The sequence below is a fragment of the Dermacentor albipictus genome, chromosome 5 (assembly GCF_038994185.2).
Source record: "Dermacentor albipictus isolate Rhodes 1998 colony chromosome 5, USDA_Dalb.pri_finalv2, whole genome shotgun sequence".
Taxonomy (NCBI): domain Eukaryota; kingdom Metazoa; phylum Arthropoda; class Arachnida; order Ixodida; family Ixodidae; genus Dermacentor; species Dermacentor albipictus.
Window position 1 is genome coordinate 9,624,178 of NC_091825.1, and position 24,231 is coordinate 9,648,408.

The 24,231-nt window shown below is 47.3% G+C and overlaps 1 protein-coding gene and 1 long non-coding RNA gene across 10 annotated transcripts in view; one reads left to right on the plus strand and one right to left on the minus strand.

Annotated features, from left to right (window-relative positions):
* The window catches only part of LOC135917943 (uncharacterized), a 113,494-nt gene extending 92,728 nt beyond the window's left edge, over positions 1 to 20,766 (minus strand). Inside the window, exons 1-2 of the long non-coding RNA XR_010569465.1 lie at positions 20,217 to 20,766; positions 15,759 to 16,041 (exon numbers count right to left, since the gene is read on the minus strand). This is a non-coding gene — a long non-coding RNA (uncharacterized lncRNA). The remainder of the gene's footprint in view (positions 1 to 15,758; positions 16,042 to 20,216) is intronic.
* The window catches only part of tefu (Serine/threonine-protein kinase tefu), a 1,084,056-nt gene that overhangs the window by 963,487 nt on the left and 96,338 nt on the right, over positions 1 to 24,231 (plus strand). The window lies entirely within an intron of this gene.

Sequence of the window (24,231 nt, forward strand, 5' to 3'; positions counted from 1 at the left end):
CGAGTCCTATCTTGAATACGATCTGCGATGCGGACAGCGTAGCCATATGCATGCAGCACCTATATGCAGGCACCTATATGCAGGCACCCACATGCATATGCTTCACCCGTGTTCACAAAGTGCAACATCACTGTCTCTTTTTGTTTACTCCTCTTGTTTTTGCCTCTGTCCACAGGTGACGTGTGCTGCAGACCTCCAGTAGGGTACCTTGATGCGCATGGCGCATCGCGGCACCCTAGCCTCCAGGATCAGTAACGGTGGCGGTCACTCTGAATGTTAATCTTAGCCAAAGAGCATGTCCGAGGTGGTTTGTCTTAAGCAGATTTTTTTCATTCAGTCTATCGAAAACTAAACAAACGTTCCCATGTTCATTACATGTGAGAATTTGGCTTAAGTGACTTCGTCTTAATGAGATTTCACTATAACTAAAAGAATTTGGCAGACGCAACTATTGTCAACATCGACAAACACGAAGTGTCACGCCGATCTTTGCAGCACAAAAATGCCGACGTGCGTCGAGCTGGTGGTGCTCCGGCAGCCTGAGATTCATTTCGATGTTTTTGTATTGCTTGGTGTAAAACACCACGGTGGCGATGAGAAACCGAAACGAAATCGAGCTGGTGGGTGACACCGGATGCTGCGAAAGTTAAACGGGATACCCACACTGTGCCGCCTGCAGCAGGAAACGGCGGCATGTTTGGATTCATCATCATCAGCCTGGTTACGCCCACTGCAGGGCAAAGGCCTCTCCCATACTTCACCAACAAACCCGGTCATGTACTAATTGTGGCCATGCCGTCCCTGCAAACTTCTTAATCTCATCCACCCACCTAACTCTCTGCCCCCCCCCCCCCCCCCTGCTACGCTTCCCTTCCCTTGGGATCCAGTCCGTAACCCTTAATGACCATCGGTTATCTTCCCTCCTCATTACATGTCCTGCCCATGCCCATCTCTTTTTCTTGATTTCAACTAAGATGTCATTAACTCGCGTTTGTTTCCTCACCCAATCTGCTCTTTTCTTACCCCTTAACGTTACACCTATCATTCTTCTTTCCATAGCTTGTTGCGTCGTCCTCAATTTGAGTAGAACCCTTTTCGTAAGCCTCCAGGTTTCTGCCCCGTAGGTGAGTACTGGTAAGACACAGCTATTATATACTTTTCTCTTGAGGGATAATGGCAACCTGCTGTTCATGATCTGAGAATGCCTGCTAAACGCACCCCAGCCCATCCTTATTCTTCCGATTATTTCCGTCTCATGATCCGGATCTGCCGTCACTGACCTGCCCTAAGTAAATGTATTCCCTTACGACTTCCAGTGCCTCGCTGCCTATTGTAAGTTGCTGTTCTCTTCCAAGATTGTTAAACATTACTTGAGTTTTCTGCAGATTAATTTTTAGACCAACTCTTCTGCTTTGCCTCTCCAGGTCAGTGAGCATGCATTGCAATTGGTCCCCTGAGTTACTAAGCAAGGCAATATCATCAGCGAATCGCAAGTTACTAAGGTATTCTCCATTAACTTTTATCCCCAATTCTTCCCAATCCAGGTCTCTGAATACCTTCTGTAAACACGCTATGAGTAGCATAGGAGAGATCGTATCTCCCTGCCTGACACGTTTCTTTATTGTGATTTTGTTGCTTTCTTTACGGAGGGCTATGGTTGCTGTGGAGCTGCTATAGATATCTTTCGGTATTTTTACATACGGCTTGTCTACACCCTGATTCTGTAATGCCTCCATGACTGCTGAGGTTTCGACAGAATCAAACGCTTTCTGGTAATCAATGAAAGCTATATATAAGGGTTGGTTATATTCCGCACATTTCTCTATCACCTGATTGATAGTGTGAATATGATCTATTGTTGAGTAGCCTTTACGGAATCCTGCCTGGTCCTTTGCTTGACAGAAATATAAGGTGTTCCGCATTCTATTTGCGATTACCTTAGTAAATAGTTTGTAGGCAACAGACAGTAAGCTGATCGGTCTATAATTTTTCAAGTCTTTGGCGTCCCCTTTCTTATGGATTTGGATTATGTTAGCGTTCTTCCAAGATTCCGGTACGCTCGATGTCATGAGGCATAGCGTATACAGGGTGGCCAGTTTCTATAGAACAATCTGTCCACCATCCTTCAACAAATCTGCTATTACCTGATCCTCCCCAGCTGCCTTCCCCCTTTGCATATCTCCCAAGGCTTTCTTTACTTCTAGCGGCGTTACCTTTGGGATTTCGAATTCCTCTAGACTATTTTCTCTTCCATTATCGTCGTGGATGCCACTGGTACTGTATAAATCTCTATAGACCTCCTCAGCCACTTGAACTATCTCATCCATATTAGTAATGATATTGCCGGCTTTGTCTCTTAGCGCATACATCCGATTCTTGCCAATTCCTAGTTTCTTCTTCAGTGTTTTTAGGCTTCCTCCGTTCCTGAGAGCATGTTCAATTCTATCCATATTATACTTCCTTATGTCAGCTGTCTTATGCTTGTTAACTTTGAAAGTTCTGCCAGTTTTATTCTAGCTGTAGGGTTAGAGGCTTTCATACATTGGCGTTTCTTGGTCTGATCTTTCGTCTCCTGCGATAGTTTGCTGGTATCCTGCCTAACGAAGTTACCACCGACTTCCATTGCGCACTCCTTAATGATGCCTACAAGATTGTCGTTCATTGCTTCAACACTAAGGTCCTCTTCCTGAGTTAAGGCCGAATACCTGTTCTGTAGCTTGATCTCGAATTCCTCTATTTTCCCTATTACCGCTAACTCATTAGTCGGCTTCTTATGTACCAGTTTCTCCCGTTCCCTCCTCAGGTCTAGGCTAATTCGAGTTCTTACCATCCTGTGGTCACTGCAGCGCACCTTGCCGAGCACATCCACATCTTGTATGATGCCAGGGTTAGCGCAGAGTATGAAGTCTATTTCATTTCTAGTCTCGCCATTCGGGCTCCTCCACGTCCACTTTCGGCTATGCCGCTTGCGGAAGAAGTTATTCATTATCCTTATATTAATGTGTTCTGCAACCTCTACTAATAACTCTCCCCTGCTATTCCGTGTGCCTATGCCATATTCCCCCACTGCCTTGTCTCCAGCCTGCTTCTTGCCTACCTTGGCATTAAAGTCGCCCATTGGTATAGTGTTGTGTCGGCAGCGGCAGGCAAGTGGGGGCCCCCGTCCAGCGAACGCACGGCAAAGGCCGACGCAGTGAAGGAGACACGGAGCTAACTGCTCCTGAAGAAAACCGGAATGAAGACACCGCCAGCTCACAGCCGTTTATTACTAAAAAGGACTTCACATGCCAGATGACACCTCCTGATTGGTCCCAGCTCGTCACATGACAGAAGGGGGGTGCGCCATCTAGCTAAACTACTACGAAACATAAATGTATGATCAACACAGAGATGTGGCAGGGGGCGACACTATACTACATATAGTGTATTTAGTTTTCACTCTACCCATCGCCGATTCCACGTCTTTATAGAAGCTTTCAACTTCCTGGTCATCATGACTAGATGTAGGGGCGTAGACCTGTACAATCTTCATTTTGTACCTCTTATTAAGTTTCACAATAAGATCTGCCACCCTCTCGTTAATGCTATAGAATTCCTGTATGTTACCAGCTATATTCTTATTAATCAGGAATCCGACCCCTAGTTCTCTTCTCTCCGCTAGGCCCGGTAGCCCAGGACGTGCCCGCTTTTTAGCACTGTATATGCTTCTTTTGGCCTCCTAACTTCACTGAGCCCTATTATATCCCATTTACTGCCCTTTAATTCCTCCAATAGCACTGCTAGACTCGCCTCACTAGATAACGTTCTAGCGTTAAACGTTGCTAGGTTCATATCCCAATGGCGGCCTGTGTTTGGATTATCGTCTACTAAAAGTGTGCGGTATGCTACCAATGGCACTACATACCACACGCTGTGAAACAGATAGGCAAAGATGCTAATCGCAATAGGATTGACAGAAATAGCTGTGAATGCCGTGTGCGGCAACCCTGGAGAGGATTTGCTGGTACTGAAATGAGCGGGCACTGCCATTTTCACATGAGACAGGCAGACCAACAAAAACTCACCCATGCTTATTTCGCACTAGAAAACAGCGCTCGTACATGGTACGCAAACAGGGAAGTGAGCTTTCAAACGTAGAGCAATTTTCATCTTCAGCTCCTCGATACATTCTTGAGCTCGGACCGGCGAGATTACACGCAACAACTTATTGAGGCTCAGGTACAGAAACCCAACGAAACCGTTGCCATGTATGCGGAAGACATGGCCCATGTGTTTTGCCGAGCTGACCCCGATATGACCGAGGCAAAGAAGGTGCGTCATGTGACGCAGGGAGTTAAGGAACCCCTCTTTGCCGGTTTTATATGGAACCCACCAACAACAGTCAACAAATTCCTCAAGGAAGTAACTGTCATCAAGCGGGCACTTCAGCAATGTTGCTGGCACTTCGACTGCCAGCCCAACAACACGCCAATCAGCTCCGTAGCTAAGACTATTGACCACACTTCCTTACGGGACATGATTTGAGACATCCTCTGTGAAGAGCTGCAAGCCCTCGGCATTCTTCCTTGAGAGTTTCTGTTGCATATGTCGTGTGCCAGGAATTGCAGCAAGCCTTCTCCTCACCAGCCCCATGTACAGCAACACTATGCTGCCAACCTATGCTGACATGGTCCGACGTCCTCCCCCTTCACCGCCGGTAATGCCATTTCAGCCACGGCCCGTTCCCATGCTGTGGTGGAAACGGAAGTCTGTGAAACGACCTCCAGTTTGCCATACCCACTTGTGGCGGGCAGCCAACCATCGACCACTCTCTTTCCATTGTGACGAACTAGGTCACGCTGCCCCCATCCAGATGCTGGAGCCAGCAACGACCGTCGCACCCCGAACAGTGATCAGCTGTCACCCTGCCAAGCAGCTTCACCACGTTGTCGCTGGCAGTCCCTATCACCTGTCCCTATCACTTCCCCAAACCGCCAGACTTTCACCTCTGACGTTGACAAGGGTGGTCGCTCCCCTAGTCCGCGCCGGGGAAACTAACAACAGCGACCTCCGTGGCGAAGGTTGCCTTGTGTCGATATGCCAAAGATACACCCTACGCTCCCTATGAAGACAATATGATGACGATGAATGCTAATGCCGACAAAGGCGACATGACGACGGCAATTACTCATGCCAATGACGTTGCCCATGCCGATCTTTGCATTCTGGGGGATGGACATCATGTCATTACACTTGTTGACACTAGCGCAGACTTCTCCATTATGCGGCAAAAGCTGGCCGATGGCATTAGGGAAGTGAGGACGCCATGGACAGGGCCCCACCTAAGAAGTGCCGGGGGTCAGCTAATGATACCAACAGGAACATGCACCGCCCAAATTCGCATCAGTGATTCCAGCTTCGTTGCCACTTTCGTCATTCTCCCCAACTGCTGTAAAGACCTCATCTTGGGGAAGGATTTTCTGCTAGATCACAGTGCAGTCGTAAAGATTCCTGAACGTATGGTGACATTTTCTGCCAGCCTATATGGCGACAAGATGAATGACGGGAAACATGAGTGTTTGCGAATCACCGACGACGTGACCCTTCAGTCACGATCCTGCCGCCTTGTCTCTGTATCATAATACAAATAATACAAATACAAATACCTTTATTTCAACATCAGGGATGTTGAAACCCAAAAAGCCTATGACTGGCTTGACAGAGGGGCGCACCCCCGTACACAAAAACTGGCAGCAACAGAACACGGACAGAACAATAGTAATAAAAAAGACTACAGTGCATAGGTAAACATCATATTCAATAAATATTAGAGAACATCTTCTTGCAATAACAAATAAATGAAGGCGGCAGAATTAACACGAAACGCTCAGAAACACTAAGAATGCAAAACGAAGAATAACAATAAGAGAAGAAAAAAAAAGAGGAAGGAGGTGCAAACTTGCAGTAAAAAAACACCCGTATCGTAAGGTTTTCAGTGCTCATTGCGCCGATTAAGAAATGTTGGTATTATATGTTGGAGCATTTGACGACCGTAATTAGTACGAAAGGATGGCACATGCCAGACGTCGTTGTTACGTGTTGTGTAGTAATTAGCTTTGGGCCGTAAGTTAGCTGTGTCATCAAAGAATGTGTCATGATTTTTCCGTTTTCTTTCATATCGTTTACTTAGCAATAAATTATATAGGTCATTAATTGGTGTTACTTTTAATGATGCGAAAAGAGGTTGAGTGTGAGCAGTAAACGGGGCATTCGCAATGATACGAATGACCTTTTTTTGTATTTTCTGTAACCTATATGTATTTGACCATGTTGTTGTACCCCACACCAGGTGACAATATGAAAGGTTAGATAAAAATAGTGCATTATAAACTAAAAGTCTAACACTCAGAGGTAGTAGAGAGCGGACTCTGTATAACATGCCTGTGCATTTTGCAAGTTTTTTAACCAGATTGTCGATGTGTATGTCCCATGAAAGATTGCACTGCAGTGTCACACCCAGACACTTTACTGACTCCGCTATTTCAATGCTTTGAAATCCAAGCGTTAGTGTAGGTAAGTGTTCTAGCGGTTTGTTCTTAGGTCTAAAAAGTACAGCTTTAGTTTTGGTAGCGTTAATTTTCAATAAGGATTTAGTACTCCATTCGACCAATTTGCGCAGAGTTTCATTAGCGTTTAATGTCAAGTCATTAAGTGTTTTAGCCCTAAAAAATATGCTGACATCATCTGCATACATTATACATTTAGCGCTGTTGTCAATATTCACAATGTCGTTGATATAGATGTTAAAGAGTGTAGGTCCGAGAATACTGCCTTGCGGCACCCCAGAATGAATGGATCTAAAGTGCGATGAAGAATTGTTAATTACAACCCGTTGCTGGCGGTGCTCTAAATATGTTATTAAAAGCTGAAGGAATGTGCCGCGAAATCCATAGTGTTCAAGTTTAAGGAATAATAGGTTGTGATTTACGGAGTCAAATGCTTTGAAAAAATCCACAAAAACCCCGAGAGTTAGTTCTTTTCCTTCAAATGACTCTAATATAATTTCCTTCTTGGTTAATAAAGCTGTTTTTTTTTTTTTAATGCGAGGATAAATGCCTCAGGGCATACAAGGGTATGGGATGGGGGTGAACAAGGATGATTAAATGAATGAAAATAGATTTGCTGACCTAATGAAGTCCAAGAGGGATCGATAATGCGGTCCCTGCGTCCAAGCAGTGTAATGGCTTAGATTATGCGGCGAGAGTCCCGCTGCTGCGAGGTGCCGGAGCCTCGTCGGTTTCAGAGCAGGGCAAACCCACAGCAGGTGGTGGATGTCGGCTTCAACGTTTGGCGACTTGCATAGTGGGCACTCAGGACGAGGATATAGCGGGCGAAAGTGCGGCCACTTCCTAGTCACGGCAGGAGTGAGGGCAACCCCGACCCGGATCCTCCGAAGCGCAACCTCCTCTGCACGGGTAAGACCGCGGGGAAGGTTTACCGCACACGGAGGTATGAGAGCACGTGTGCGGCGCCGGAGGTGCTCCTTTCTTGTTAAAAGGAGGGTGGCATCATCTAGGTGAAAGAGTTGAGGCGGTGACGATGGAGAGGTCGTTAGACGGGTCGCAGAATCCGCACGGCTTTGGAAGCTTAGAAGATCGCGTGGGATCCACTCGACAGATATTGACTGCGGGATGCGTGCCGCCAGAAGATGGATCTGTTGGCATATGTCAGGGCTGCGACTGACGCGTCGCAGAAGCCGCGTCGCCTGGAGAGCATCAGTGCGGATGACGATGCGGGCCGTGGGGACCAAGGGAAAGGCGGCCACAGAGCACAACGCTTCTCGGACAGCAAGGAGCTCAGCACAAAAGGAGGAAGGAGGTTCTTGGACTTGAAACCGGGTCGTCTTATTAAGGGCAGGTGCGCATGGGCAATAAATTGCAGTGGTTGTTTCACAGCCCTTAATGCTTGCATCAACGTAAAGGACGATGGAGCCAAGCGGCAGGTGGGCATCTTGATCTACAATTCGGTCACGAAGCGATGCCGCCGCGTGAGTTGATGTCGGGCGATGTATATCAGTTGGCTTGTTGTCACTCAGCTGTACAAAACTCCAGGGAGGAAGAACTGGCGATGGTGGTGGTAGAAGCGAGTTCGAGAAAGCGTAAGCCCTGAGAGCACTCGTTGCGTGTGAAAGGCTGGCCTTAAGCCTGCGAGCATCACGCCGCTGCTGCACCAGCTCATCTAGTGTGTTGAGCTGCGCATTTTCTTGGAGAGCCACGATCGGGGTGATTCGGGGAAGGCAAGTGATGACCCTCATTGCCTCGCGATTAACAGCCTCAAGGCGATCCCATTGTGCCCTCGTCAAATGCTGGAATTGGGCTTGATAAATAAGGCGTGGTTGCACTACCGCCTTTACCAATTGTCGCGCAACATACGAGCTGGCGCCGCCCATTTTAGGAGCAATGCGCCTAATCAGACCCAACGTTTGAATTGCCTGCTTTTTAGCGCTGGAGAGCCAAGCAGTTCCGGTTCCCGACTCGTGTACCGTCAGACCCAGAATTTTTATAGTGGAACATTGTTGAAGAGGGGTTCCGGATAGATGAAGACGAATGGGTGTTGCAGAGAGTTTACGCCGGCCCCAGCGATTGGCGACTGACATGTAAGCAGATTTGCTGACGGAAAGCCTAAGGCCGACCGAAGAAGCGTAAGTCGCCGTGATATCTAAAGCTGATTGAAGGGCAGCGGCTTGAGTCAGCAGGTCGTGATGAGTGCTCCATACCGTGATGTCATCAGCGTACAACAAGAACTTTATGTCGGGTACATCGTGTAAGCGCCATGCAAGCGGGATGAAAGCAATATTGAATAATGTGGGTGATAATACAGATCCCTGGGGTACGCCACGAAGAGGGACAAATGAGCCGACGGCGTCACCACTGAGGCGAATTGCAAAATGTCGGTCTTCAAGGAAAGATTTGACAAAATTCCGTACTCTGGGGGGAAAATGCAGCATGTCAATTGAAGCCAAGATGGCAGCATGACTGATGTTATCATACGCCTTTTCGACGTCCATAGCGAGGACAGTACGGACACTGTGGCTACGAGTTGACGATAAAACCGAGGATGTCAAGACAGCCAGCCCATCTTCAGTACCTATGGATGGACGGAAGCCAATTTGAGCAGGGTGGTAGAAACCGTGGTGCTCTAGCCACCACGACATTCGTGTGGCAAGCATTTTCTCAGCAAGCTTGCACAACGTGGACGTTAGGGAAATGGGTCGGAAGTTGCCAAGGTCAGTCGGCGGCTTGCTTGGTTTCGGAATCGGGATCACAATAGCTGACTTCCAGCCTGGAGGGACAACGCCATCTAGCCATACCTTGTTAATGGTGTCGAGGACTTGAGGCAGCACAGCGGAGCTCAGGTTCTTGTAGGCCTCATAAGTAATAGAGTCTGGACCTGGTGCTGTCTTGCGACTGGTACCATCGATCGCTGCAAGCAACTCAGGCATGGTGAAAGAGCTTGCAATCCCCTCGGAGTCTGCCGTAGATGGTAACCTGTCGATATGTGTCGGAAGGCCTGCCAAGGAAGCACCATTGGCTGGTTGAGGCAACACGTTGTACTGCGGGAAGAACCTCCGGGCTGCTTCTCTGGCGAAATCGTCTGGCGACAAGCCAGCAGCGAAGCAGGCTGTGGCTGCCGCGTCTGGACGGCTACCACCGTGTTCCATGGCGCGGAAGGTTCGCCAGAGAGAAGCATTCGATGTCTTGGATGAAAACCGTTCACACCACGTATGCCAGTGCCTCCGCGAGAGGTCGTGTTCATACCTGCGGGCTTTAGCAGTAAGGAAATTCAGTCTTGTACGTGCTTGTGCAGAAGTGGGGTCTCGGGATGCTGCCAGCTCAGCTTGTCTGCGAGCAGCCCACAAGTTGAGCAGGCCGATATCCGGTGCCGGTCGATTGACGTCTGCCCAGCTGATGGTTGTGGCTTCATTGAGCGCGCTTTGTATGCGGTCAACAAGTAGTGATGACGAGTCCACAGAGGTGTCTTGGAGAACGGCGCGAAATTTGTCCCAATTGACCACAGAACACTTGCGGCGCAATCGGCGGGCCTGCGACGGATGAAGGCCGATGATGATAGGGTGGTGGTCACTACCCCAGCAGTCGGGCTCCAGGTGCCAAGTAGGAGTGCCGGGACCCGACCACCACGTAAGATCCGGTGCGTATGCTGTACGTCGAGCTTGAGGCACAGCTCGCGTTGCTGAATCGGGATGGTTCAGTAATACAAACAACGCATCCGCGAAGGCGTCCCGCACACGCCTACCTCGAGGGCTAGAAGTAGGGTACCCCCAATCTGGGTGAGGGGCGTTGAAATCACCACCAACTAAAATAGGACACGCTGGGTATTGGCGACGGACATTCACTAACCAGCCCAGATTAATTCTTGAAGCAGAGCCACCGGCTGGTCTTATGTAGTATGACACTACCACAACAGTTGTTTTGGGTAACTTCACAGCTACTGCCACTACCTCCTGATATGAGTTACACCAGTTTTCAAGAGAAAGGCAGACCTGAGGATAGCGCGTATCAACATACACTGCCGCCTTTCCTGGAGGGGCAGCTGTGTGCACGCGACGGTCACTCATCGAAGGAGACACGTATCCACTGAAGCCCGGAATGGCAGGCAAGGCGTTGGTCTCCTGTAGTAACAGGGCCCACACCTGGAGCTTGTTCATACGTAGACGGGATTTAAGCTCCCCCACTTTCGTGGAGAGCCCTCTACAGTTCCACTGAAGCACGCCACAAACACCTGTGCCCGCCATTTTGATTACGAGTCCAGGCGTTGCAAAATCACAGATGTCAGGTTGGATAACTGGCTGACCATGAACCGCAAAAGGGATGTTGTAGAGTTATCCGGCAACGGAGCTGGAGATCTGGTAGACTCTGCGACCGATACAGCAGGGCGTGACAGAGACGATGATGCAGCGGAATCGATGCTTGTATTCGTGTGAGAATCCACTGAACGTCGCCGACGCGCAAGTAGCTCACGGTGCTGTCGGAGCTTGGATACCTCCGCTAAAAGGCGGGCAATTTGATTGTCAACTGCTGCCATATCATCACGCGGATGTTCCGGCCTGCTCTGCTTCTGTATAACCAGCTGGCGACGGCGGTCTCTGCGAACTTTGTCACTGTAAGTCTGTTGGGAATTGGGTGCAGGCGGTTCGGGCTCGGAAAGCTCTGGCCAGTCGTCGTCATCCCACTGGAGCGCCGCAAACCTGTTTGATGTCGGCACTGGTTGTGTTGCAGCATGCTGAGGCCATTGCTTAGGGATCCCGCGACGAACCTTCTGAGTGGCCTTTTGCTTTGTGGGACAAGTCGGAGAAGTGATCTCGTGGTCGTCGGTCTTGCAGAGTCCACAGCGATAGGACACTGCGCCAGCTAATACAGCTTCATCTGGCGCTGTAAATGGACAGGATCGGCGCATGTGGCCCGGTCGGAAACAGTTGTAACAATAGACGACACTGGGTTTATATGGCCGAGGTCGTAGAATGCAGCCATAGTAGTACAGGCGGGCTGGAGGAGTTGGTGGGCCCTGCAAGGTGACGATGCAAGAGCGCCCCTTTCCCATGTAACGCGCCTGAATGACACGGTGAGTAGGACAGTAGAGCTCACGCTGGAGAGCAGTCTGGTCCTCGCCAACGTCAACGTTGTAAACGACACAGCGCTGTAGATCCGAGCCCTCTACCAGGTACACCTGGACCGGCACGGTGACCTCGCTCGTTATCGAGAGACGTTGAAGCGTTTGCAAACGCTCGACAGCAGCCAATGTCGGGAGCCACACAGCGATGGTATTTGATTTCTTCCGGGCCGCGAAGCCGCGGAAGCCTGTGGTGCCAAGACAAGCGTCTAGGTTCGCCTGAATAATCCTGTTCGGAATCTCCGTGAGGCTTGTTGGGGCCAGAGCCTTAATGGTTGCTTTATAGCAAGCCGAGCCCGGTGTCGACACAACTGGGTGGTCAGTCGTTAGACAGGAACGCTTGCCTTGGGAGCCGCTGTTGGCCGAACACGAATCTGGTGCAGATTGCTCCGAAGGACGCTTCTGAGAACCACGGGGTGCCGACGCCACAGATGGTAGCGCAGAAGACAAGTCCATAGGGGTACTCGGTTCGTCATGCACAACAACTGGAGCCCCATTCCCGATCGGTGTCTGGGAAGCCATCGCGGGGCTCCGCCCTGTGGGCAGATCACTCACGGTCTGATGTGCATTTTGGGAAGGCGATGGGTGGGCTGTAGCCGAAGGACTTGGAGCAGGAACCAGGAGCTGGGATCCAGGCTCAGGTGTCAATTGTGCGGCCGGTAACGCCGTCGTGACGAGCGCCGCCGGTGAATCTACCGCCGCCAGCGCGTCACCGGAGGCACTAGGCCTTGTCCCGGTGTACAATTCAGCTGCAGGGCCGATGGAGTGACATTCGCTGAATGTCAGAAAACCAGACTGCGCATGAGCGTCCGGGGCGTCCTCAGATGTCTTGGGGTCCAATCTCTTGATGTATGGAACGTATTTACGCGGAAGGCGAGATTTTTCACAGGAGCGGTGAGCAGCCACCTTAGCAGGGAGACTTCGTCGTCGTCGAAACTCTAATAAATAAATAATAAATAAACTCTAATAAATAAATAATAAATAAAGCTGTTTCTGTTGATTTTCCTGCGACAAAACCAAACTGGGAAGCTGATATGACTTTGTGCTTGTTAATAAAGCTCGTAATGCGCACTAGTAAAAGCTTTTCAAAACATTTCGAAAAAACTGGTAAGATCGATATAGGTCGGTAGTTGGAGAAATTATTTTCATCTCCTCCTTTAAAAATTATGGTAACCTTGGCAACCTGTGTACCACAGTACACAGGTTGCCAAGTACGTTGGATGTGTACTTCGCTGGAAATATTTGGAGGTCGTCAATATCTTTACTTTTATTGTTTTTCAGCGATTGTAGGACCGACAGAACTTCGTTAGTTGTAACAGGGGTTAAAAACGCGGTTTCGCTAACCTTTTGACTCATGCTGCTTAGGTATTGGTTGGGCTGCGTGCCGTCTGCGATGGACACGAAGAAATCATTGAAAGCATCTGCTAGTTGAGAACCGGATAAGTGAGTGCCATGTGTGACTATTTCATCTACTACAGTCTTCTTTTTTAAGTTGAGCAAATTATTGAGCCTCCCCCAAACAATATCGGAGTGCTGTATTACTTCGTCGTTAAATTGGTTACTCATATAGTTCCTTTTGGCTTGCCGATTAATACTGTTAGCTTTATTTCTCGCAGCCTTAAACTTCTTCAAATCGTCAATATCCTTTGTTTTTAGAAAGCGCTTAAAAAGTATGTTTTTAATTCGTACTGCCTTTAGGCATTCCTTGGTTATCCACGGCTTACGCGCCTTTAAAGCTCGCACTCTTGTTTTGTATGGAAAAGTCTCACAATACAGCTGCTTGTAGGTGGAAATAAAAGTGCCATAAGCTTCATCAACATTGGTTTCCTCATAGACATTGCTCCAGTTTACTTGCGACAGTTTATCATAGAACGTTTGTAAAGTAGTCTGGTTTATGTCTTGAACTCGCATAGCAAACCTTGTAGGTTTGTTAGGGGGAACTCTGTGATTTGTAATTAAATAAATTGGTAAGTGATCACTAAGATCAGCTGCCAGTGCACCGGATATTGACAATTCATCACATGCATTAGTAATGAAGGTGTCTAGTAACGTTGATATTTCGGGCGTAATGCGTGTTGGTTTATTTATGATATTGAAAAATGCGTTGGTCTCTAGTATAGTATAGAGCTCTTGTTGAAATGTTGACTTTTCAAGCAAGTTTATGTTCAAGTCGCCACCTAATATGAGTGTGTATTTATTATCATTTACCCAGCTGAAGTACTCGTCCAAAAAATGAAGAAATTTGTTACTGCTTCCCCTGGGTGGGCGGTAGGTGACAGTAAAAAGCAAGGAATTAGATTTTAGGGTAAGTACCTCGTAGTCGTCGGTTACAACACAGAAATTGTCAAGTAATTCGCATTTTAAAAACTTTTTCGACAGCATCGCAACCCCCCCACCTCTCTTAGAGCTCCGGTTAAGGAAAAATGTGGAGTATTCAGGCAGATTAAGTACAGCAGAGTGGCTTTCGTACCATGTCTCAGAGATCATGACAACGTCAAACGTAAAGCTAAAGCTGGAAAGAAGGGCACATATATCATCGCTTTTGTTTCGCGCTGATCGAGCAACGAAATGCTACCGCTTTTTGTCTGATAACATGTGCTCAACTCGTAAGGTGTCAAGAGATCATAACTTGAAGCGTTCACTGAAGCCATGATCTCGGAGAAGCGGTATGTTGCAGTCTATTAACGATGGCCACACAAAGAAGCCAAAAGAGTTTAAAGAACGAAGCTTTGAAAAAGAAATGCCAATGTAAACTGCAATGGGCATACTTATAGCATGTAACAGAGACAATTTTTTTCACCACGTCTGTGCACAAGTTTTACACTTTACAGGGCACGGCATAAGAGTTAGTAAATTTTAAATCTACATCGAGCGAGAAGGCACTACAGACTATTTTAGTACAGTCATCACACAGGTATTTACAAACCTCATTATTGGTTAGTCTAGCGTCGCTGGCAGAAACAAGGGTTAAGATGACGAAGCAGTAAATAGCTGTTTTAAATTGCAAAGTGTCAAAGTATTTATACCGAAGTACACAAACAAGAGAAGTCATATTCATATGTTTCCAGTTGTTATACTTGTCAAGTAACATTCTATATTGGTGGTCCATGTGCTGATAAGAAAAACACTTAGGCGACCTTCGCCAGGTCATCCTCACAGGTAACATGCAGGATTGAAGAGTTCTCACTTTTGCGCATTAAAATCTTTCCTTGCGATACCCACACGTATTTCCAATTTTTCTCCTTTTTGAGCTTTCGAGCTTTACCCAGCAGCATCTTGTTCTCGACACACAAATGCTCATTTATGTACACGAGGTCACTTGTGTCAAATCCCAGTCTATCTGCTTTGAGAGTTTTCTTCCGAGCAGCTGACAGCAACTTTTCACGAGCAGTTCTTGAGACGAACTTTAACACAACATTAGGTTTCTTCTTATCTTTCGAAGGCACACGATGAACTACATCAATGTCACCGTCAGTAACACTTGTGCCCAGACATTTTGCAATGTCCGCAACAGCCTTGCCTAGGTCCTCATTAGCTGCAACCGGAAGTCCTTGAATTTCAAGGTTCATGTTTCTACTATATTGTTTCAACCCTATTATCTCCTTCCTTGCCTGTTTAAGCTCCTCCCTCAGCTCTTCGTTCGCCGCGCGGCATTCCGCAGCTTCAGCCTTCATTTCAGCAAGTTCATCCCTGTAACGTTCAATATCCCTCTTAAATTCTTCAAAACCATCATTCATAAACCCAATAGAGCTACGAATGCCACCAAGTTCATTGTGGATTTCAGCACTTGAAGCATCAACCTTCGCTACATCTTTTTTTTATTTCTGTGGCGAATGCATCTAGCCTGACTACGAGCTCGGTGAGTACCTTGACAACTTCTTTGATAGTGCTAGGTTGCTTTTCTAGAGCCTTTGCAACATCTCCCAGGGCACCCTGCTCAGTTTCCGACATTGCCAAATGGTGAAAACCAACACCTAAAAGAGCACACTGAAGAAAATTCTACGACATCAAAGTGGGCAGCTGTGGCAGCAGCAGCGACGAGACTGTCAGAGTTGTATCTAGGAAGTTTTATAAGAAAGATTTCAACCAACCTGAAAAATTGCAGGAAGCTAGTTAGGTCCAGTCCGTACGCCGTCGCCGCTGCTGCCAGAATGACCAAAATGCTCTGGCGAATACACCGCCCCCAGAGGAAGCGATAACAGTTCGCTGATTGCTTTAAACTTGCGTAGATTGCAGGCGCGTCGATTCGGTCATGTTGAGGTCATCTTGCAGAAGGCAAGTCTGCGATGCGTTGATGATAAACGCCCGATCCTCGAGCAGGCAGCAACACGGTCTTGGTACTTGCCGCTCACTTCAGAAGCACAAGCCTCAAACCTGAAAAATTGCAGGAAGCTAGTTAGGTCCAGTCCGTACGCCGTCGCCGCTGCTGCCAGAATGCAAGAAGCCCTACCACGGATGTGATCGCGGAGCAAACTGTTGCACTATTGCTCATGCAAGGCATTTCCATTGCTAGAGGCGCACTCGACATAACTCATAGGCATGCAGAAATACACTAGAACCTCGTTAATTCGAAGTCATCGGGACTGCAAAAAAATCTTCGAATTAAGCAGGTTTTCGACTTAATCGAACGCACAAAAAATCCAACCCAGGCAAAAAATTTCGATGCAGGAATGCCCCATCTTTATTCGGCGATCTTTGGATTACTAAAGGTAATCAGAGATGCTGGGTTGCCGCATCCTATAGTTCGAGGTTCCAAGGGTTCCATGTTTTCTAAATGGCCAACTACATGCAGCATTTGAGAATTTCCACCAAGGCACTCAACAAAACTGCGGATAACATTCAGCGATCGAATAACTTCCCCAAGAGCGAGTGCTCGGGAGGGTTCGTTAGCATTGTCATCGTTGCTGTCATCGCACATGGTCATGTCAGCGGTAGCTTCACTCCCCAAGTCTGAGTAGCACGTTTGTTGGTCATTTTCAAAGTTCAGATACTCGACGAAGCCGACTGCACCGGATTCGCTATCCTCTGCGCAGAGTGCATTGATGTGGTCGCAATACTCAGCTCCTTCTTCATCAAGTGCGCATGAAGAGTCAGCATCAGCATCGATGGTGCTTTCCTTCAAAAAGCCAGCGTGTTCAAAACACTGCATGATCAAAGTTGGTTCCACTTGCTTCCATGCATACACAATAAGACATATGGCCCCGAGGAGGTCGATCGAGTACTCCTTGCCATTGTCGTAGCAAAGGAGCATGCGCCTGAGCAGGTGGTGACAGTAAATCTTCCTTTGTGTGGTGAATGATGCCTTCATCCATTGCTTGCGAGATCGACGTGGTGTTCAGAAGGAGAAATACCATCCTGATAGCTTTCATGTGTGGGATGTCACCATGCGTCGGGCAATTATCAATAATGGAGAGTACGTTCCTGCCTGTGGCCGCGAACTTGCGGTCAAGCTGCTGAATGTAATCTTCAAATGTTGCACCTGTGACCCAGGCTTCTTTGTTGTGCTGGTAGATAAGCTCATCCCTTGGTGGCAGCCGTGCATTTTTAAAGCAGTGTGGCTTCCCACTCTTTCCAACTATGAGTAGCAGCAGCTTGTGTTTACCACAGATGTTCACGCCGAACAGAAAGGTAATTCTTTCCTTGCCCTGCTTTCGACCCTTGGCCACGGTGTCCTTTGCTGCGAACGTTTATGTGGGCAGCATCTTGTAAAAAAGGGCTGCCTCGTCAAGGTTTTACACATTGTCTGCACCCTACTTGCTAAGCAACGGAGCCAATGTGTGTTTCTTCCAGCCATCCAGGATGCTCTCGTTTGCACTGCCACTCTCGCCACAGATGGCTACGAAAGTCAAAGTATTGTGCTCTTTAAAATTGCTGAACCATCCATTGCTACACTTGAAATCTTCGTGCCAAAGTTGCAGAGCCAAGTTGTTGGCCTTCTCCCGCAGGATCATTCCATTGATGGGAAGGTGGGCTGCGTTTGCTTTCTGCAGCCAGTGAAGTAAAGCTGATTCCGCATCTTGGAATGTGGGAGCCCATACTCGGGACCGCTTCGAAGAATAAGTCTTGTTGTAGGCCTCCAGTATACCTTCGACATGTTCTTCAATATTATAGACAACGTCGAAAGAGGCACGCTGTGCCTTTCAACCAACTTGGTCTTGGAACATGGGTTCTTACCCGCTTCTTGGATCAAGCAGAACTTCTGCTGCAGCGTTGAAGTCTTATACATCGGCATCTTCGCTCACTGGCACTTCTGCACAGTTCAGAAAAAAAAAGAGCACCACGCTAACTGCGAAACCACTTACCACCGCACACACAAAATTCGACAAAATCCCTACCGCGTAGCTTCAAAGGAACGTAAAAAGATTCAAAAACAAATGAAGATGCTCGAGGATGGTGTGATACAGCCTTCGAAAAGTACCTGGGCATCACCAGGGGTATTAGTCCAAAAAAGAGATGGCAGTTTGTGATTCTGCATTGATTACCGCAAATTGATCCTAGTCACAAAGAAAGACATCTACCTGCTGCCACACATTGACAGTTTGCTGGACAGGCTGTGGCATGCACGTTATTTTTCATCAGTGGACCTACAAAGTGGGTATTGGTAGGTCAAGGTCGATGAGAGAGATTGTGAGAAAACGGCCTTTGTGGCCCCGAACGGTCTTAACGAATTTAAGGTCCTTTCTTTCGGTTTGTGCTCAGCACCTGCCACTTTTCAGCGTCTAATGGACACCATAATATCAGGTCTGAAGTGGCAAACATGCTTGGTCTGTCTAGACGACGTCAGCATTCTCAGCTACATTTGAGGAGCACCTAAGCCAGTTACTCACTGTTTCCAAGCCATACGCTCAGCTGGCCTGACGTTAAAGCCAGAGGAGTGTCATTTTAATTTCAGTGAACTGTGCTTCCTCAGCCACGTTGTCAGTCACAAGGGTGTACGACCTGATCCAGCCAAAATCGACTCTGTGGCCATGTTCCCCACACCATCTGACAAGAAGGCAGTGAGGCGCTTCTTGGAGCTGTATGCCTGTTACCGAAGCTTTATTGCGAACTTTTCATGTATCGCTGCGCTGTTACCACACCTGACATGCAACAATGTTCCCTTTCTGTGGGGGGAAAATGAGCAAGTAGTATTTAGCGAACTACGCCAACACCTGCAAACGCCTCCTGTTCTTGCGCACTTCGACCAGTATGCTCATACAGCACTTCAAACTGATGCAAACAATGTTGGTCTGGGTGCCATACTGGTGCAGTGGCATGACGGCTCTGAAAAAGTAGTCGCCTACGCTAGCCAATATCTCTCTCTCGTATGGAGGAAAACTAGCAGACTACTGAGAACGACTGCCTTGCTGGGGTGTGGGTGGTTATCAAGTTTCGCCCGTATTTGTATGGCTGTTCATTAAAGGTTGTTAGCAATCATCATTCTCTTTGTTGGCTGACTAACCTGAAAGATCCATATGGCCATCTGGCGCACTGGAGCCTTAGGCTACAGGAGTTCGACATGACCATAATTTACAAATCAGGGAAGAGGCACACCGACGCCGACTGCCTCTCATGGTCACCCGTCAAGTCTGTAGGTACCGATGACGTGGACGTGGACGCTGCATTTTTGGGCCTTGTCAATGCCATCACCATTTCACAGGAGCAGCACCACAACCCAGAGCTGCTCCCACTGATTGATTTCTTGGAAGGCTGAAGTAAAGATGTTCCGCAACTCTATGCCAGAGGACTGCCATCATTTTGTCTCCAGAATGATGTTCTCTATAAGAACTTTTCTGCCAATGGCAGCACATACCTGCTTGTCGTACTGGCATCACTACGAAAGGAATACTAAAAGCATGCCACGATGAAACCACTGCAGGTCATCTAGGCTACACAAAAGCGTTGTCTTAACTTCGATGGAAGCACTACTGGCCGAAGCTACCCACTGCTGTAAAACGTCATGTACAAAAATGGGCAGACTGCCAAAGCTGCAAAGCACCTCCTGGCAAGCCCGCAGGTCTCTTACATCCGGTCAAGGTACCGGGCCAGCCATTCGCCCAACTTGGAATGGATTTCCTGGGCCCATTTCCAACTTTTACAGCTGGCAACAGATAGATCATTGTTGCCACCTGACGCACTACACAGAGACAAAAGCTACACAGCAGAACACAGCAGCCGAAGCAGCTCATTTTTTCATCGAAAACATCGTCCTTAGGCACAGTGCACCTAAAGTAGCCACCATAGACAGGGGAACTTCCTTCACTGCCAAACTTTTTGACTCGCTTCTCAGACTCAGTGGTACAAGCCACCCGAAAACAACCGCATATCATCCCCAGACGAACAGACTAACTGAGCGTCTTAATAAGACCCTCGCAGACATACTTTGCATGTATGTCGACATAGAACATTAGAACTGGGATCAGATTTTGCCTTACGTCACCTTCGCATACAATACCGCTCGACAAGAAACTACCGGAATGACACCGTTCAGCTTGGTTCGCGGTCGTGAAGCCACAACAATGCTGGATGCCATGCTGCCACACGAGTTTGACGACACTGTAACGACACACCTACCGACGTTGATGAAATTACCCAGCGCACTGAAGAAGCCAGACAGCTTGCTCATGTACGTATCTGCATTCAGCAAGAACAAGATGCGAAACGATGCGATCTTCGACACAGGTCCGTTTTCTACACTCCTGGCGACAATGTATGGGTCTGGGTACCCATACGCCATCGTGGACTTTCCGAAAAGCTCGTACAACGGTACTTCGGGCTGTACAAAGTGATCCGCTGCCTGAGCGACGTGAATTATGAGGTCGTTCCTGACAGTGACGATAGTTCCAGTCGCCGCAAGCTTTACCCGAAGTGGTGCATGAGTTAAGGATGAAGCCGTACGTACCTGTCGAAGTAACTTTTGATCTTTTGTTTGTCTTTTTCTTTTTCGTTTTTTTCATCTTTAATTCTTTGCCATTATACACTGCCCTCATACGCTTAAATTGCGCATCGAGCCGATGCTTCCTTCGGAGGGACGCAAATGCCGCGCCTGTACTCGAAGAAGAGGACAACGTGGGTGTGCATGAGCGTATTTGTCAAGGCACAGGGGAGAAGAACTCGAGGTTGCGCTCATAATAAAACTGCGACGTGCTGCTGTACCTCCTGCTTTATGACCCCTGTTTTGACGTTGTGATAATATTTAAGGCTCCCATATGTTTGGGAGCCGGAAATATTGGACTGCCACAAATACTAACCATTTATGCAATGTATGCTGCTGCTGCATCAAATATCGGTGGGTGCCATGAGACTAAACAGTTACTAGCAGCGCCCGTCCTTGTCTACGTTGTTCTTTTGTGTCCATTATCAATTTGCGCTAATCTGCCATAATTATAAATACTAACTACCACATTGAGTTATAAAAAGAAGATTTTCACCTTAATTACGGCGTGCACTTTAGTACTGTGGGGATGCGCGATTCTCACGCATCCCCTGATATGCTGTTTTCCCGCACGGCTCGCGTGGCCTGGCGCCCGCGGCGGTCGGAGTGGTACAAGCGCGGTGCGAGAGATGGCGCGAGTGTCGCGCCGCTGTGAGGTTACTTGGGTGCGGGAGCGGAAGGCGCGCTTCCTCTTGGGGTTCGGGAAGCAAGCGGGACGGACGTGCCGTGCCTCGCGTGCGCCGACCCATGCTTCTGCGAGACCGTCTCACGTGGCCGCCTTGGAATGCGCCACCGTTCGCGTGACAGTACGCGCGAACGAGCAGGCGTTGGGATCCAGCATGGGGCGAACATATTCGCTCGCTATGCGGTCGCGGTAAGTCGGACTTCAAGATTTGTCGCGCGCCCATCGGCATGTTTTGTGGATAGCAACTCGGCTAGCGGGCATTGATCTATGAAAGGTGCAATAAATGCCCTTGTGATTGTTTGAACTACTGTGTTGTCATTCCTTTGTCCCAAGAGCATGGAGGAGAACCCCATATCTCCCACAGTACACAACCAATATTAAAAAATCTTAGTATTCTGAAATTCGCACACCTGTTTAATTATCGGTTAGCTTTCGCCATATAAAAGAGATTTAAAGCAAAACTGAATGCTTCTGTCTCCTTTTGCAAACCTTGAAGGAGGCCCTATAGTACCCGGAGCAGTGGCATGTGCCAAGTACATGTAGAAATTATGGACAACAGATGAAACATTACTCACTGCTGAGCTTGCTGAACACTTTTGATGTACAAAACATTAAGTTTAATCAATGTACTTCCTCTGCTCTGCATAATATTCACATGCTCAATAGTTGTAAATAATAGAGCATTTCTCATGTGAACCCATTTTTTTGGGGGGGGGGGGCAAATTGATAAATTGTGTTTTCATTATATTGTTTTTCGTGCTTGAACCCTGTTATCACGAAAATATTGATAAATTTCTTTTTATTTTTATTTATTTATTTATTAATACTTCAAGAGTCCAAAATAGGACATTACATGAGGGGTGGGCATGTGAAAGGCGGGATTGATGATGTGGAAATTAGAAAGATGAGTCGGAACACTCAATGGCAGATCTAAAGCGTGCTTTATCGCGGATGAGTGCAGTTTGTCTGGGAAGGTTATTCCAGTCTCGGGCAGTTCAGACGAAGAATGACTGCAGGAACGTAGTGGTGCGGGCTTGTGGTGGGATTACGGAGTTCGGATGGCCTGTTCGACGAACACTATGAGCCAGCTGGACCAGCTGGCTGTCACGAGGTATGGAATAAAAAAACCTGTGATAGACGCACAGGCGAGAGATGCGACGACGAGAGGCAATAGGTCTAGTTTAGATTTTGGTGATGAAACGCTAGTGTGATATGAGTAATCTGAAAGAATAAATCTAGTAGCACGGTTTTGAAAGCTTTCAAGGGCTTTAGTGAGATTAGTTTGGTAAGGGTCAAAGATAGCACATGCATATTCAAGTTTTGGTCACACAAGCGTTTTATAGGCAACTGATTTCACGGGTGGTTGTGCCATGAAGAGATTACGGCGAAGATAACCAAGAATTTTCTTAGCTGAATTATGTGGCTTACATGATTTGTCCAAGACAAATCTTTGGATAGGTCAATTCCTAAGTACTTGAAGCAGTCAGTAGTAGATATAGTGCAGTTGTTAATCTTGTAGGCAGGGGGAATGTAGTTTAGGTCGATGATGGAATGAAATATGCACAGTCTTACTAACGTTTAGGGACATTCAAATCACTTTTAAAGTTAGCTGGCTCAAATACCTATATATGTATATATATATATATATATATATATATATATATATATATGTCATATGGTAGTGACTATAAAGAACACAGTAGCAATACTGTGAAAGACAAAACTAGCTTTTATTGGGCAAACCTGTGCCCACAAAACAGCCTACACTTAAAGCACAACGAGAGCGGCGAACACAGTCAGCGATCATCCAAAATCTGATCAGCGTGTCAAGCACGTAGGCTTTTATGGATCAGTCGTCGAATGTTCCAGAGTAATCGCTGGGACCCGCATGCCTTCCACAAAGTTCTACGCCATTCGTGTCACACATACATGCAATCAGATTACACAAAGTTCGGCAACAACAGACAGTGGATAGAACCATCGATAACATTCTAGAAACTTCCGATACATTTAGACACATCCTGCGCTGAGCGATAACATTTCTTGGACGGTAAAAGCGCTCACCCATAAAAGATAAACGAGTTCATGTGTCGATATATATATATATATTGTGTCACGTGTCATATATATATATATATATATATATATATATATATATATATTCTCTTGCTGCGACTGCGACTGGAGCTGTGTCTTACCAGTACTCACCTACGGGGCAGAAACCTGGAGGCTTACGAAAAGGGTTCTACTCAAATTGAGGACGACGCAACGAGCTATGGAAAGAAGAATGATAGGTGTAACGTTAAGGGATAAGAAAACAGCAGATTGGGTAAGGGAACAAACGAGAGTTAATGACATCTTAGTTGAAATCAAGAAAAAGAAATGGGCGTGGGCAGGACATGTAATGAGGAGGGAAGATAACCGATGGTCGTTAAGGGTTACGGACTGCATCCCAAGGGAAGGGAAGCATAGCAGGGGGCGGCAGAAAGTTAGGTGGGCGGATGAGATTAAGAAGTTTGCAGGGACGGCATGGCCACAATTAGTACATGACCGGGGTTGTTGGAGAAGTATGGGAGAGGCCTTTGCCCTGCAGTGGGCATAACCAGGCTGATGATGATGATGATGATGCGATTCGGTGTCTTGATCATTAGGACCATTCAAGTCGACATTTATCGGAATGCCATAAAATTACGGACATTGTTTCGTAATATTTATTAATTTATTTTATTTATTTCACATACTTTCAAGGCCCGAAGGCATTACAAAAAGGAGTGAGTCGAAAACAAGAGTAATGTAGTAAAAGTATTAACAAAAATATTAACAAAAGGGATTATGAACAGCGGTCTTGAAGTTGGTAGAATCAGTGATGAGTGCGATTGGTGCAGGAAGGCGATTCCAGTCCGTGCTTGTCCTAGGGATGAATGAGTCACTGTACAAGTTTGTACGGCATAATGGCACCCCAAAT